The sequence below is a fragment of the Equus asinus genome, chromosome X (assembly GCF_041296235.1).
Source record: "Equus asinus isolate D_3611 breed Donkey chromosome X, EquAss-T2T_v2, whole genome shotgun sequence".
Lineage (NCBI taxonomy): Eukaryota > Metazoa > Chordata > Mammalia > Perissodactyla > Equidae > Equus > Equus asinus.
Window position 1 is genome coordinate 43805897 of NC_091820.1, and position 14241 is coordinate 43820137.

General features: G+C 39.8%; 1 long non-coding RNA gene across 1 annotated transcript; it reads left to right on the plus strand.

The window, feature by feature from the left end:
- The first annotated feature begins 3145 nt into the window (after positions 1 to 3145).
- Positions 3146 to 13555, plus strand: LOC139042739 (uncharacterized). The gene is made up of 3 exons (XR_011499806.1): positions 3146 to 3343; positions 5436 to 5514; positions 10857 to 13555. It is a non-coding gene; the product is annotated as an uncharacterized lncRNA (long non-coding RNA).
- The last annotated feature ends 686 nt before the right edge of the window (positions 13556 to 14241 follow it).

Sequence of the window (14241 nt, forward strand, 5' to 3'; positions counted from 1 at the left end):
CTAGAAGCTATCAGGTACAAAGAGTTGGATTGGGAAGTGAGGTGTAACTCAGAAGATTAACGGAAATACTGTGTTAGAAATATCTATATAGGTACTCCACCCCCACATTCCAACGTGGAGAGATTGCCTCTACTTTCAAACAGGAGAATGGTTCTATAAAGAAATTGAAAGATCTGGAGTCCTAATGTGGTTCTTGGCAAAGTTATAGTAAAGGCCTCTTTGTTTTAGCTATGTGGGAAATATTCAACCTACCTCCCTTATTTCTGTCCTTTCACCCTCCAAAATAAATTTCCCCCCATGAATGATATGCCTTCCCTTTCAGGTGGAGAACGATTTACACAGCACCAGAAAAAATCAATACCAACTGCTTTTAAACTTCAACCTGTTCCCACATTTCTAAGTTCAAATGTACAATCTAGGATTACATGGCATTTTAAGAATGCAACAACTCACAATAGAAGAACATAATGTAATAATTTTTAAAAGACTCCAGAAGAGAAGAAAGAATTCAGGGAATAGAAGAGAACTTAAAAACAAGTCTATTTAAAATAGAAGTTTGAGAAAATATTGTATGCATAAAATAAGATGTTATAAAAAGGAGCACGCAAAGGAAAAGAAAAATTCCTGAAAATTAAAAATATAATTCATTAAATACACTTGAGAAAAGACATAAACTTAAAAAAAATTGAGATATAGAAGATCACATGTATATGGTTGAATATCTATCTAATAAAAATTCCAGAAAGATGGAGCAAGGAAATGGAGGGAAGAAAATAACCAAAGAAATACTAGAAGAAAACTTACCAGAGTTTAATAGAATCATATCTTCAACTTTAAAGAGCCCAATAAATGTCCAGCAGAATAAGTACAGAAAAGCTCACACTGAGACACATAACTAAAATGTCATAATAATAGTGATGAAGGCATGATCCTAAAACCTTCTAAGGGTAAGAGGTCAGTGGGGAATGGAAAAAGAAATCATAATGATACATGACATCACAAACACCACATGCTAGAAGACAATGGGGAAATGTCTCAAAGTTCTGAAGGAACATTTTTTCAACATATTATTCTATATCCAGGAAAATTTTTAGCAAGGTCTAGAAGCCAAATAGAGACATTTTCGGACAGGCAAAGATTGAGGAAGGTTAATAACTACACACACTTCTGAAAAAAATTTAAGTTACTTGAGAATATATTTCAGCAAAACCCGAAATAGAAGCAATCCAAGAATGAGAAAAATGAGGAAGACTGGAGAACCAAGACACAGTGCAATGAAAAGAAATTCCAGGAAGACAACTTTACAGCAAGCTTCTAAGGCAACAGGTCAGTATTAAACACAGACATATGAAGGCATGAAGAATTTCTTTAGGCATATGGATTTATTTTAACAAAGTGATTTTTGAAGTGGGTGGTCTTAGTGATTAGGTGAAAACGTATGCCACATTTGTTAATAAGGAGACAAAAAATGGGCAATTAAAAATTCCAAAGGGGGAAAAATCCTAATCAAAAAGAATATAGTCAAAGTAAGAAAACACAATAAAATGTGATGTAAATTTTACTAAGTGAGATAAAGAAGGCAAGGAGGGCAGAAGGTTTGAGGGTGTTTGTGGTGGAGAGAGAGGAGCTGTGAAATAGTAGTGTTCTAACAAGTGTTAGTACATTCTCTTTTATCTAAAATATCCACTAGATAGAAACAGGCTGTTACTAACTATACCTCATGGACATTGTCAGTTTTTCAAGGAAGTGACACATAATAAAAAGCATTTAATATTAATGCCATTTTGAATATAATTTAGTCTTTGATGATACAGAAGAAATTCTAAGATGATGCATTGATCAAAGGTCACAGTTCTGAATAACTCGTTCTGATGAGGCATAGGATAAAAAGCAAGAAATAGGTTTTTATTCTATGGTGTACACACACACACACACACACACACACACAAATGAATACTGAGGAACAGCATTCAAGCCTGTCAGTGTTTTCTAAACAATGACTAGAGTTCTGAACACTCACACTTGTTACCCACGGGGCCTGTGGAAGTAGAAATTACACTCCAGAATATTCAACTCATGAACTCATTAATGGCACGAATGGGAACTGTCTGCTTCATCTCTCCCCTCTCCCCCATCAATGCTCTACCACATCCTCCTTACTCATCCTTGGTCAGGTGGCATAGAATTTTTGTTTAAAGAATATCCCATGGAGCACTAGAAATGGCATAGAGGGAACTCAGGGGCTCAGAACTTGGAAGGGATGGAGAACCACCTAAACCATCCATCTCTACTACCTCATTCTTAACTAGAGCAGCTTCTCTCTTATTCGCTTTATCTATTATGCTTCCCTGTCAGCTTGCATTTGAAGAAAGAGTTTGCTTCCAGGGAGAAACAATTGCCACAAAGTAACTACTAAATCATGAGTTATTAGATTATGAGTCTATCTCTTATGTTGAAATCTATGACATATTGATTGACTTTAGAGCAGTGTATCTGCTGCCTCTGGTCCTTTGCATCACATGGAACTACCCAGTTCCATAAATACCTAGCCATTGGACAGCAGCCTTCTGAACCTGGTACTATACATGGCCACTTTCCCTTGCCCATTAGGATCTTCTTCTTGAATTCCTCCTCTCATAAATCTCACCCTTGGCCCCATACACTGGTCTCAGGACATACCTTGGATCCACCTTGCTATCATATCCAAATGAGCAGCTCTCAACCAACATTTCCCAAATTTCTACTTTGCCTGCCCCACAGCTTGGCATAGCTCCAGGTTGGGAGATCCTTTATTAACCACAAACCCAACTCTGCCCCACCCAACCTCTTCATGAAGAGGGCAGATCAAACAGAAAGACGAGCTCCCTCTAAAAACTCAGTTTATGGTAGGCATGGGAACAGAACCAGAGTGAGTGCACATGGATATGAGAGTTCTGCATGGTAGGCTTCTTCCTGACATAATCTGGGATTCAGGAAGTCGTGCCTGCTGAGCATCCTCGCGGGACCATGGGTACGCCTACACTACTGCATTCCCTGAAAGGCAAACTCTGCCCTACTTATTCTGTGACTCACTCGGCGCCTGTTCCCTCTTGGAATTAACCCAAGGAAAAGAGTCCTCTCAGCAAAACAAAGTTTGCCTGCTTCCTTGTGTGTGGCCTGCTTATTTTAATTTTTGGAGCTTTGCTTTAGAAGTGCAGAGCAGCCTGAAGGCCCTTTTTCTCCATTTTGTTTTGTGTGTCTTCTTAAAATTACGTCTTGGCTAGAACTACTCTTTCTCCCTTTGTGATTTTATAACTCACAAGTTGAACCATGACCCTGAAAGATCGACAGGAATATCCTCAGGGTAAGTAAAAAGAGTATCATATATAACAAATATGCTTCCCAGCACTGGAACAGGGGCCTCAGGAAGAAAGATATGCATTCTATCTTGGTTATGGGAAAATGGGACCAAGAGGGACCGAAGTATTAATACTTCAGGGTAACCTCAGGGCAGAGTTTAAACCCAATAGATACCTTGGGATGAGGAAGAAGTATATTTGAAAAATGCTCTGGGTTTGGGAATGAGATGACAGGAAGAATATGTCCTTATTCTTCTGAATGCCCCACTATCCTAACCTTATACTAGGTCCATGTGAAATTCTAAATACAGTCATGCATTGTCTACAGACGATACATTCTGAGAAATGCGTTGTTAGGTGATTCCATCATTGTGCAAACATCATAGAGTGTACTTACACAAACGTAGATGGTATAGCCTACTACACACCTAGGGTATATGGTACTAATCTTATGGGACCACAGTTGTATACACAGTCCGTCATTGACTGAAATGGCGTTATTCTGTGCATGACTATATTTGATTTTACAGGTCTTAGCCTGAGTTGCCTAGGAAACAGAGCTTTAAGCAAAAAGCTTATGAGCCAAACTTTATTGGAGAGAGCAAATTCAAGAAAGCAGGAGTGAGGGGAAAGGGGGTTCTGAAGCAGGGAAAGTGGGAGAAAAGTTTTTGAAGATATGTTTTCAAGCTAGCCACAGCTTCATAACAAGTGTAGACAATTGCCTGGTCTTGTGAGGCATTTTCAGAAAGCCTGTTTGAACTATTGCATCTCAGAACAGTCTATCATGGTGGAAGAAAGAAACATGTATCCTCTGGACAGAGTAGGCCCCTGCCATGATAGAAGTTCTCAAAAACAGGTATACAGATGCTAGCAGTTGGAAGTCAAGCCAGGGTGCACTAAAATTAGTTGAGCCTAGGGGGAATATGAAGGAGATATTGACAGTATCTGCTACAACTGGACTGATCTGATAAACGCGTTAATTTTTAATTTCTATTAGTGAAGTTTTAGAGATCACTTTTAGTTGTGAAGCATTTGTGGTGGACAGACTCTAGGATGGCCCCAAATTTTCCCTGCCTCTTGATATTCACATAGTTGTGTGATCCCCCCACTCTAGTGTGAGAGGGACTTGTGACTTTCTTCCAACCAGTAGAGTAATTGGTGGGATGTCACTTCCAATAGATAACTAATATAGCATTCTAGGAGAAGGCATGGCTTGGAGGGTAGGTTAAGGGACAAGATGAGCCTCTGGTGAGTGTTAGGGAGTGTTAGTGTAAAATAAAATGGACCTGGAGAGTGGAACAGGTTTGAGATCACGTGTAGACATGATGATGCTTTTGGACAACAGGAGGGGTCCTGAAATGCTACTGCCAAGTGCAAAGACATTTTTGTTGTTGTTAATTAGCACTGTCCAGTCGATTCCAACTCCTAGTGACCCTGTGTATGGCATTTCACTCTACCCAGTCTTTTTGTACCTTCTGGCGCTATATCAGACAATGCTCGGTTGCTATTCATAGAGTTTTTGAGGCCAATTTTTCAGAACTGCATGGCCAGTTCCTTCTTCCTAGTCTGTCTTAGTCTGGAAGCTCTGCTGAAACCTGCCCACCATGGATGACCCTGCTGGTATTGGAAATACTGGTGGCATAGTTTTCAGTATCACAGCAACACACAACTGCTACAGTATGGCAATTGACAGATAGGTGGTGTGGTTCCCTGACTGAGAAATGAATCTGGTCTACAGCAGTAAGAGCACCAAATCTTAACCACTAGACCACCAGGGCTGGGCAATGACATCTTCAGGAGATTGCAATTGGAAATGTTCAATAGCAAGAATGTTCAAGAAGTTTTTTGTGATTGTGTATAGAGCTCATTAGACACTGAAGAAGAAACAAGTTTTCACAAAGCTTTGAATATAGTAGGACTTCCACAGATGGTTTTGAGTTGCCCACGTCCCTTTGCTATAAGTAATTGTATGGTTACCATAATAATGTAGCTGAGTTGGGGGTTAAGTGAAGCAGATAAAATTTTCTCGAAGCCCATACACTGAGAAAAGGGAAGCGTGGTAGTAAAAGTAACCTCTGTGCTTGCTATTTGTTCCAGGGGGGCTCATGAAGGAGGAGAAGATAGAAGATTCCCACTGGACACACGAGACTCAACATCACGGCCCTGAAAGAGGATGGTATGATAATTGCAAGTGTTTTTTCTGCATTTGATGCAGTAGTAAGATAATGCATACTTTATAGGGAGATTTTCTGGTCTCAGAAGGATGTGGTATGGCGGTCAGGATTGTGAGGGAATATTGTTTTATTCAGGCTTTCTTCAGTCACAGAATCCATTAGCAATCTTTCTTTAGCCATAAAATCTAGTAGCAATAGATATGTTTTGTGTTCAGACGAAGGAGAGAAAGGAGAATTTCCCCATCTGTAATGCATGCTTCCTACATATAGGATGAAATAGTCACTTTTCTCTTCTCTCTGCCATTTTGTGATGGTTAGGGTTCCTATACACGATTCTGAGGCTTAAGCTACAAAATAGTTGCTGTTTTGTAGATAAATGAAGGATTTAAGGATGACTGTATGTGGTATCCATGGTTGATGCAGGCCTGAGGAGTGGGCAGAGGGGGAGCATTCTAAACCCTGGAATACAGTGTTTTATTCCTACCTCTAAGACTGAGGCTGGAGGATTCTGTTTATAAAATATCTTCAAAATTATAGATTTCCTTCTATATTTGAAAGCATTGTCCTGGGCCTGCTAGAATAATCAAAGAAATAGCTAAAAAAAAAAAAAAAAAGAAAAGAGCTTAACAAGCATCTGAAGCAGAGCTAACACCATAAAAACACTTTGGGATAGAACAATTGGTGGGGAAATGATCCCCAGAACAATTGATTTTTCTGTGCATTCAACAAGTGCCTATTAGTTACACCCATCAACTTAAGGGGGAAAATATACGCTACCATATACACCTCTGAATATGCTTTACAATAGCTACAATTTCAGAGAAATGAGACCTTATTTAAAGGATGGATTCTCAAAGCTGTTGCAATTTTTGAGTAACACTAATAGGCAGGGGAGGAGCTGGCTTCGGTAATAGTGCTTTATTTTTTTGTAAAAATGCTACTCAGTGGCCCACATCCTATTTCTTGTTCCATACAATTTTTACTACCAAAGGCAGGGTGCAAGGGGAGAGGGGGACTTGAAAGACCAAACACAAAGATTGAATCCCAGAGCAGAGCACTCCAGCAAAAGGACCCTCCTGACACTCTCACTAGCCGGCAATCTTCTTACCCAACATTATTTTTCAAATTTGAACAATGTACAAATTTCTTTTGAAGGAAAAAACCCCAAAGATTTCAAGTGTTATCTTTGCTATTTCTTATTGTATTATCTAAATCTGTAGGGATATGATGCTAGCTATCATCAACTGCACATGTGTATAGTTATTGTACAAATATAAATAGAAAATAGCTTTACAAATGAAATATGAGCAAAGCTGCAAAGTGGAAAAATACAAATTAACAACATGAATGTGATAAATAAGGTGGATGTGATAAAGTCAAGCTGGAACACACAGTGTAAACATGAATTCATTCATGCGTTTGCTCGTTTGTTCAACACATGTTAATGGAGCACCTGTTATTTCCAATGATGCTCTTCCAGGGGCTCCAGATACGTCGGTGAGCAAAAGAAAATTCCCTGCCCTCATGGAGCTCACATTCTAGTATGATAAGACAGATAATAAGCCAAATAAATGAGTGAAATATATGGTGTATCAGATCATAATGAGTGCTAAGGAGAAAAATCGAGGGAAGGAGAGACAAAGATTTGGAGGGAACGGGTGTTGCAATTTGTAATATATGAAAGCCCTCACAGAGAGGGTGACACATATGAAAACCTGAAGAGGATGAAAGAGTGAGTATTTGGGTATTATTTGGGGAGGCAGGCAGTAGTGAGTGTTCCAGGCAGAGGGAACAGCGAGTGCAAAGGCTCTGAGGCAGGCGTGAGCCTATTTCTAAGTGGTTCTGCTACAGAGCAGGTTCTTTTGAGTTCAGCAAAACTTTCCTACCATGTGCCATATGGCAACTCAATTTTCGCACTGCTTTTTCCTTTGCCAAACTACTGCGAAACCTTTGCTCTTACTGCGTTGGCTGTTAGATCATTTGTCTTTTACTAGAAGCTAAAGACACCCTTTATATATTATGTCAACGTTATTCTTTTTTAAATTTCATGATGTGATAGTTAATTTTATGCATCAATTTGACTGGCCTAAAGGATGCCCAGATAGCTAGGAAAACATTATTTCTGGGTGTGTCTGTGAAGGTGTTTCTGGAAGAGTTTAGCACTGGACTCAGTAGACTGAGTGAAGAGCTCCACCCTCACCGCTGTGGGTGGGCGTCACCCAATTCACTGGGGGCCAAAATGAACAAAAAGGCAAAGAAGGGCAAATTCTCTCTTCTTGAGCTGGAACATCTATCTTCTCCTGTCCTCAGACATCGTAGCTTCTGGTCCTTGGACCATCAGACTCTGGGACTTATGCCAGGGGCCCCCTGGTTCTCAGGCCCTTGGAATCAGACTGAATTATACCACTGGCTTTCCTGGTTCTCCAGCTTGCAGATGGCAGATTGTGGGACTTCTTGGCCTCCATAACCACGTGAGCCAATTTCTATAATAAATCTCTTCTTAAATATATCTATGTCTATCTATATATCTATAAACATAGATATATCCTATTGGTTCTGTTTCTCTAGAGAACCCTGACAAATACAGGTAATGACAGCAAAGCGATATTATTTAACACCAATGTGACAGTAAACTTAATCACACATGCAGGCACTGAAATAGAGTAACAGGACTCAGAGTTAACTGGTCAATGGAATTATATCGATTATGCTTAATTTAATATATTTAAATCATCAAAATCTAAATATCGAATTAGTAAATTTTCATAGAACACTGACAGACTTCTGACAATATGTCCATGGGCCCTCTGTAGTCTGAGGAATCCCACTTTAGCAAACAAGGAGGGATCCCTTTGAAGCTGGCCTTCTTACTGACTGGCTCATGGCCATATGGTACACTAGCGAGTATGGAAATAAAAGATTTCTCCACTTCAGCCCCTGTGATGTGGGTGAATAATTCAATACATGGTTGGGGAATTTGCAAGACGCGTGTCTAGAAAATAAATCCAAGACAATAACCTTAGTTCTTTTGTTGTCGTACCCCCCTGTGAGAAATGCTTCTGCGATTTAGGCTATGTACTGCCCGAATCCTCTGCCCACAATTATCTGGGCAGGAAACAACTTTGTAAATTTTTCAGTATAGAGAGGAGATTAGAGTCTAGGCAAGCAGTATCTGCAGCACTTCTATTGCACCTCCGATCTGCAGCTCCCACAGCGTGGAGAGCTTGAAAGCACATTTTGTGATGCTGCCCCATTAGTCATGTGGCAAGACTGGGTCTTAGGGTTGAAAGGGAAATGACATGTAAGGCGACGAAAGTTCAGGCAAAATGTCTTTTTGCCCACGTCTTAGGAGGCTTCGCTGCTGGAGATGACAGTTCTGAGAAAGTTCTTTTCCAAAAAAGCATAACACAAGAGAGGTAAATAGGGCCCCACCATTAGAAATGAATGTAGCTGACAATATCTGTTACAATAACTGGTGCATATCTGTGACATTTAAGATGACATTGGAAGAACTTCAAGATATTTTGTAAAGGAATTGTGCATAGTAAAAAAAAAATTCTTACCATGGTCTGGAAAAGCGGCTATGTATTCTTGACCAAAGTTTTTAAATTAACTTCACACGGAAAAGTAAATTATTTTGATAGGCTATCCTGACTAATCTGGACTGGATGGAACTGCTTTAAGGCTCCATCCTTAAAATTTTCTCATCAGCAGTAATTTTAGACCACAGCCTAGCCCTCCTAACTTTCAGTGTAGACTTCCATGAAGTTCCAGGATATGATCTTGGCAGAATAAGATGATTATCGCCTCTTAGAATAAGAACATAAATTTCACATGTACAAAAATCTTTTCTCTTTTATTCATGCTCTCTCCTTATACATTTACCACCATCAGCACCACTTTCCCCCATACACACCCCACACACATTTAAGAGACAAAACTTTCTGGAATCCCATAGAATTAACATATTGTTTGATCAACTCCAAGAGGTAAGAAATGGAGATCTCGTATTTGAGATCTTACATCATCTTTCGTGTGGGGTATCAGAAGACACATGGAATCAGCATTTGATATCACAAAGGAGCATAGCATAGGGATGAGAAGCAGAAACTCTAGAAGTAGACTACCTGGGTTGAAATCTCAGTTCTACTACCAACCAGCTGTGTGAATTACCTAACCTTCTTTGTGCGTCAGTTTGCTCATCTATAAACTGGGTTTAATAATTTTACCTAATTTGTTGGAGTATTATGAAAATTCAATGAATATTTTTGAAGCAGTTAGAACAGTGTGTGGTACATAGTAAGCACTATGTAATTAATAAATCAAAATAAATAAGCAAATAAATAAATAAAGCTTAGAAAAAATAGTAAAGAGATTATTATAAATTGTGAAAACATGACAATGAGGTAGTCAGAAAGTGTTAGAATCCTGAAATAATAGCAGATATTCATTTTTCAATTTGTGTGGGATTTTGGCTATGCAGATGACATTGTTTTTGAGTAGAAAACAATCAATGCCTCAGAACTATTTGGCATTTTACCCCCTAAGGTGAAGTATGAGTTGTAAGAAAAAGTAATACATATTCATGAAAATTCACTGATAGGCTGAGAAATCAACAACTGCTTGATATTCTTGAAATATCTTTTTCAGTATATCACGAGGGAACTCAGGAATGAGTGCCGTTTGTAGAATAAAAACTCAGTAGATATTAAGAACCAGAAAGAACAAAATGTCCTTAATTGTTGCAGGTGTGCTTGCTTCATATATTATACGCATTGTAGTGGATGCTGTGATGTGCTGCTAAAATGCTACCTGAAGGTTGAAACACTCATTCCCTCAGCTTTTGAGAGTGCTGGCAGCTGAAAGCCTTTAGTTGTTAGCCCTCTCTACAAATTGTCCTCTGCTCAAGGCCACGCCCCCTTCCTGTGGGGGACTGACATCCAGTGATTGCTTGATCTGAGTATATAAAGACCTAACCCACTTAACCCAATTTGGGACAATTCTTTGGGGCCATCCCACGTCTTCAGTGTCCCATAGGATTGGCTGAGGCCTTTGTTGTAATTGCTTCTCAATTCAACTGCTCCTTCTACCCAATCTTGCGTCTTCCATTCTCCCATAGTTATTAAACCCAAAAGTACTCCCCAATAAACCTCCTACATGGAAATCTCTGTCTCAGAGTCTAGTTCTTAGGAACTTGACCTGCAACAGGTACATGTTGAGTAGGGCTTATACCAGCTGCAATGATATGAGATCATGGCCATTCTAATATCTCATTTCCCTTTTCCACAGGGATATCTTCATGTGTTGCAATCTTCTTTAAGGGCTTCCTTAATTTCTTCAACAGGGTCATCATCTATTGGTCCCTGGATCAGACCTGATCAAAGCACCTGGCTACAGTCAGAATCCAAGAATGCAAGATCTCCAGAGAACAATGGCCAAGTCCAGAGTGAATAGAATTTCCAACCAAAAGTCCTACACTTAAACTGATGCCTGCTGAATGAATGTTTAAGCAGTCCTAATTATGATTGTTAAAGAACAGGTGAAATAGTAGTGGGTGAGGTCAAATCATGCAATACCTTCCCCTCAGAAAGAACACGAAGGAGTTTATCAAGTGTCAAGAAAAAGAGTGTGAGTGCTGTTTAAATGCCTTGTTCTGTGAAGTTCCCATGTGATCACATCAAACTAACTCTTATCATTGAGCATAAAGGAAAGCATAATCAGTGCAGTCAAGAAACTTGGGCAATGTGTTTTGTTCAAGGATACTTTGTCTGGTTAGATACCAAAGATCTTTATTTTTCATCTTAAGCTTAGAAAACAGGTAAGCCTCTATCCTTCACGTGAGGTGGGTCAAGATCTGTATCTAGCCGAAATGGATTTGGCTATCCTCGTGAGTTCCTAAGTTCTCACACAGTGCCCTGAGAATGCTATGACAAAATTCCTGCAGATACACAATTCAAACAGTAGTAATGGCATGAACATTAATATCCAGTATGATAAAGCAGCCAGGTTCCAAGTTTTCTTGTTGTGGTCTTTTGTAACAACACACAGTTGCAAACAGTGTGGGTATATTGGATAAATATTTACTGAACACATAAAAGGATAAGGATGCTAGCAGAGTTAACTATGCAAATGTAGTGTAGATTATGGCAGCAAGCTACATTCATGAAAAAGTTATCATTGTTATTTAGATGACTACTTGGTAATTCTAACATTGGCAAGTGACATCTTAAAAAAAGATTGGAGGTATTATTACCAGTTATGAATTCCACACAACAGAGACATCTCCATTTTGAAAGCAGAGCCACTACTGTAAGTTACTGAAAATGCCACATGGTACAGAAGTGTGTTGGTACTGAAACCAGGCCATGTGACATGCTCTCATAGCTCCTGGACTGAGTTTAGCAGCTTTTGATTGGCATACTCTTTCAAGGCCAGTCCAACTTTAGGGACAATCTGCATTTAACGTCCTTGAAGATGTAAACATACTTCCACCTCTTGGGATGGTTGATATGTGCTCAAAATCCTCAGCAGTCTTCCTTATGTTATGCTAGTCCAGATGACAAGAGGTCTATGACTGTGGCTTAAGTACAATACTTATTCCATAAAACAAACTGTGTTTCATCTATGAGCCCTGCCTTCAATAGATTTCACATTCTGTTGGAAGTTATTTCATTTATTTATTTAGTTAGTTATTTTGGTGAGGAAGATTCACCCTGAGCTAACATCTGTGCCAATCTGCCTCTATTTTGTATGTGGGTTGCCACCACAGCATGGCTGCCAATGAGTGGTGTAGGTCCATACCCAGGAACTGAACTGGGGCTGCCAAAGCAGAGCATGCCAAATTTAACCACTAGGCCACAGGGCTGCCCCCTGGAAGCTATTTCAAATCTTGGTGAAGAAAGGATCTCTCTTGCTGGATAATTATCTTGAGCATCAAAAATTATGTAATTTCATTCAATCAAGAAACACCATTGGATTACTTTGTTGTAGACCATGTACAAGACATGCCCTCACATATTATGTAAGGGCACTCTCTTAAATTATAGTGTTAAAATAAATGACACCTCACTGTGAGGTAAACAGTAATTCCTTTACCAGATTGATTCTGTTTGTGACATTTAAGTCTCTAAACCATGACTGTGCTGGGGAGGAAGGTGTGGCAGATTACATTTTTCAAAAATAGCCTACCCCACATGCTCTTCTGCAATGTGACCTTGCTACTATCCCAGCAAGAGGTGGAGTCTATTTCTCTACCTTTTAAATCTTGGTAAGCCCTACGAATGCTTTGACCTTAAGAGTATGGCAGAAGTGACACCATGCCATTTCTGGGTAAAGCCATTTGTTGGTTCGGCAAATTTTCCTCTTGCATCTTGGAAGCCAGCCACCAGGTTGGAAGTGTAACCACCCTGAAAACACCTTACTGTGAGAAGCCTAAGCCACATGGAATGTGATATCCCATATGAAAAGAGACAGAGAAAGAGAGAGAGAACAAAGTACCAAGCATGTATGTGAAGTCACCTTGGAAGTACCTCTAGCTCCGGTCACCCCAACTGATGCCACATGGACTCAGGAAGGGCTCAGCTGACAATAAAAGGGCTCAACTCACAAAATCATGAACAAAATAAAATGATTTTTTTAATCCGCTAAGTTTTGGGATAGTTTGTTATGTAGCAATAGAGAGCTGAAGCAAAGGGATTTGCTAATAACTTGATTAATTGATCAAATGTGCTGCTCAATATAGGCAGTTAGGTGCATCACTGAGACTAGGGAGCCAGACTGCCTGCCTTTAGATCCTGGCTTTGCCACTTAAAAGCTCTATGATGTTGGGGCTGGCCCCGTGGCCGAGTGGTTAAGTTCGTGCCCTCCGCTGCAGGCGGCCCAGTGTTTCTTTGGTTCGAATCCTGGGCGCGGACATGGCACTGCTCATCGAACCACGCTGAGGCAGCGTCCCACATGGCTCATCGAACCACGCTGAGGCAGCGTCCCACATGCCACAACTGGAAGGACCCACAACGAAGAATATACAACTATGTACCGGGGGGCTTTGGGGAGAAAAAGGAAAAAAAATAAAATCTTAAAAAAAAAAGACACCTGTTTTTTTTAAAAAAAAATAAGCTCTATGATGTTGAGTAACCCATGCCTCAGTTCTCTCATCTATAAAATGGAGATAATAACTACCTCAGGTTGTTAGGAGAATTTAATTAATTACAGCTTACAACAGTGCCTGGAACTTTAGGGAACACTATATAGATTTTAGCTATTATTACTGTGACAGGTAGCTGGGTCTCAATAATGTTGACCAGTACAGTGTCCTTCAGTTTAACAGTTAGAGTGAGCCTTTAGATTAAGACAGAGCTGAGACTAAATCCTACATCAACCATCTATGTGTAATTCTGGAGCCATCTCTGGGCCTCAATTTTTCCATCTGTAGTATGGGGATGGTAATATTTACTTCTCAAGGCTGTTGTGAGCATTAGATGAACTAACCAGGTAAAGTGCTGGGCTCAGAGCCTGGTGTGCAGTTAGTGTTTGGTAATTGATTCCTTTGGTTCCCAACCTCCTTATTTGATCCCACATAAGATGAAATTCTCTCAGCACAAGAGAAGAAGAGGATGACTGGTTTTAAATTCTTCAGCAATGTTATACACAGAGAATACTCGGATTTCAGGGTGAAGGCCTAGTTCAGTTGTTTTCAAGGAATATCTGGAAGTGTACCTATTTACAAGAGT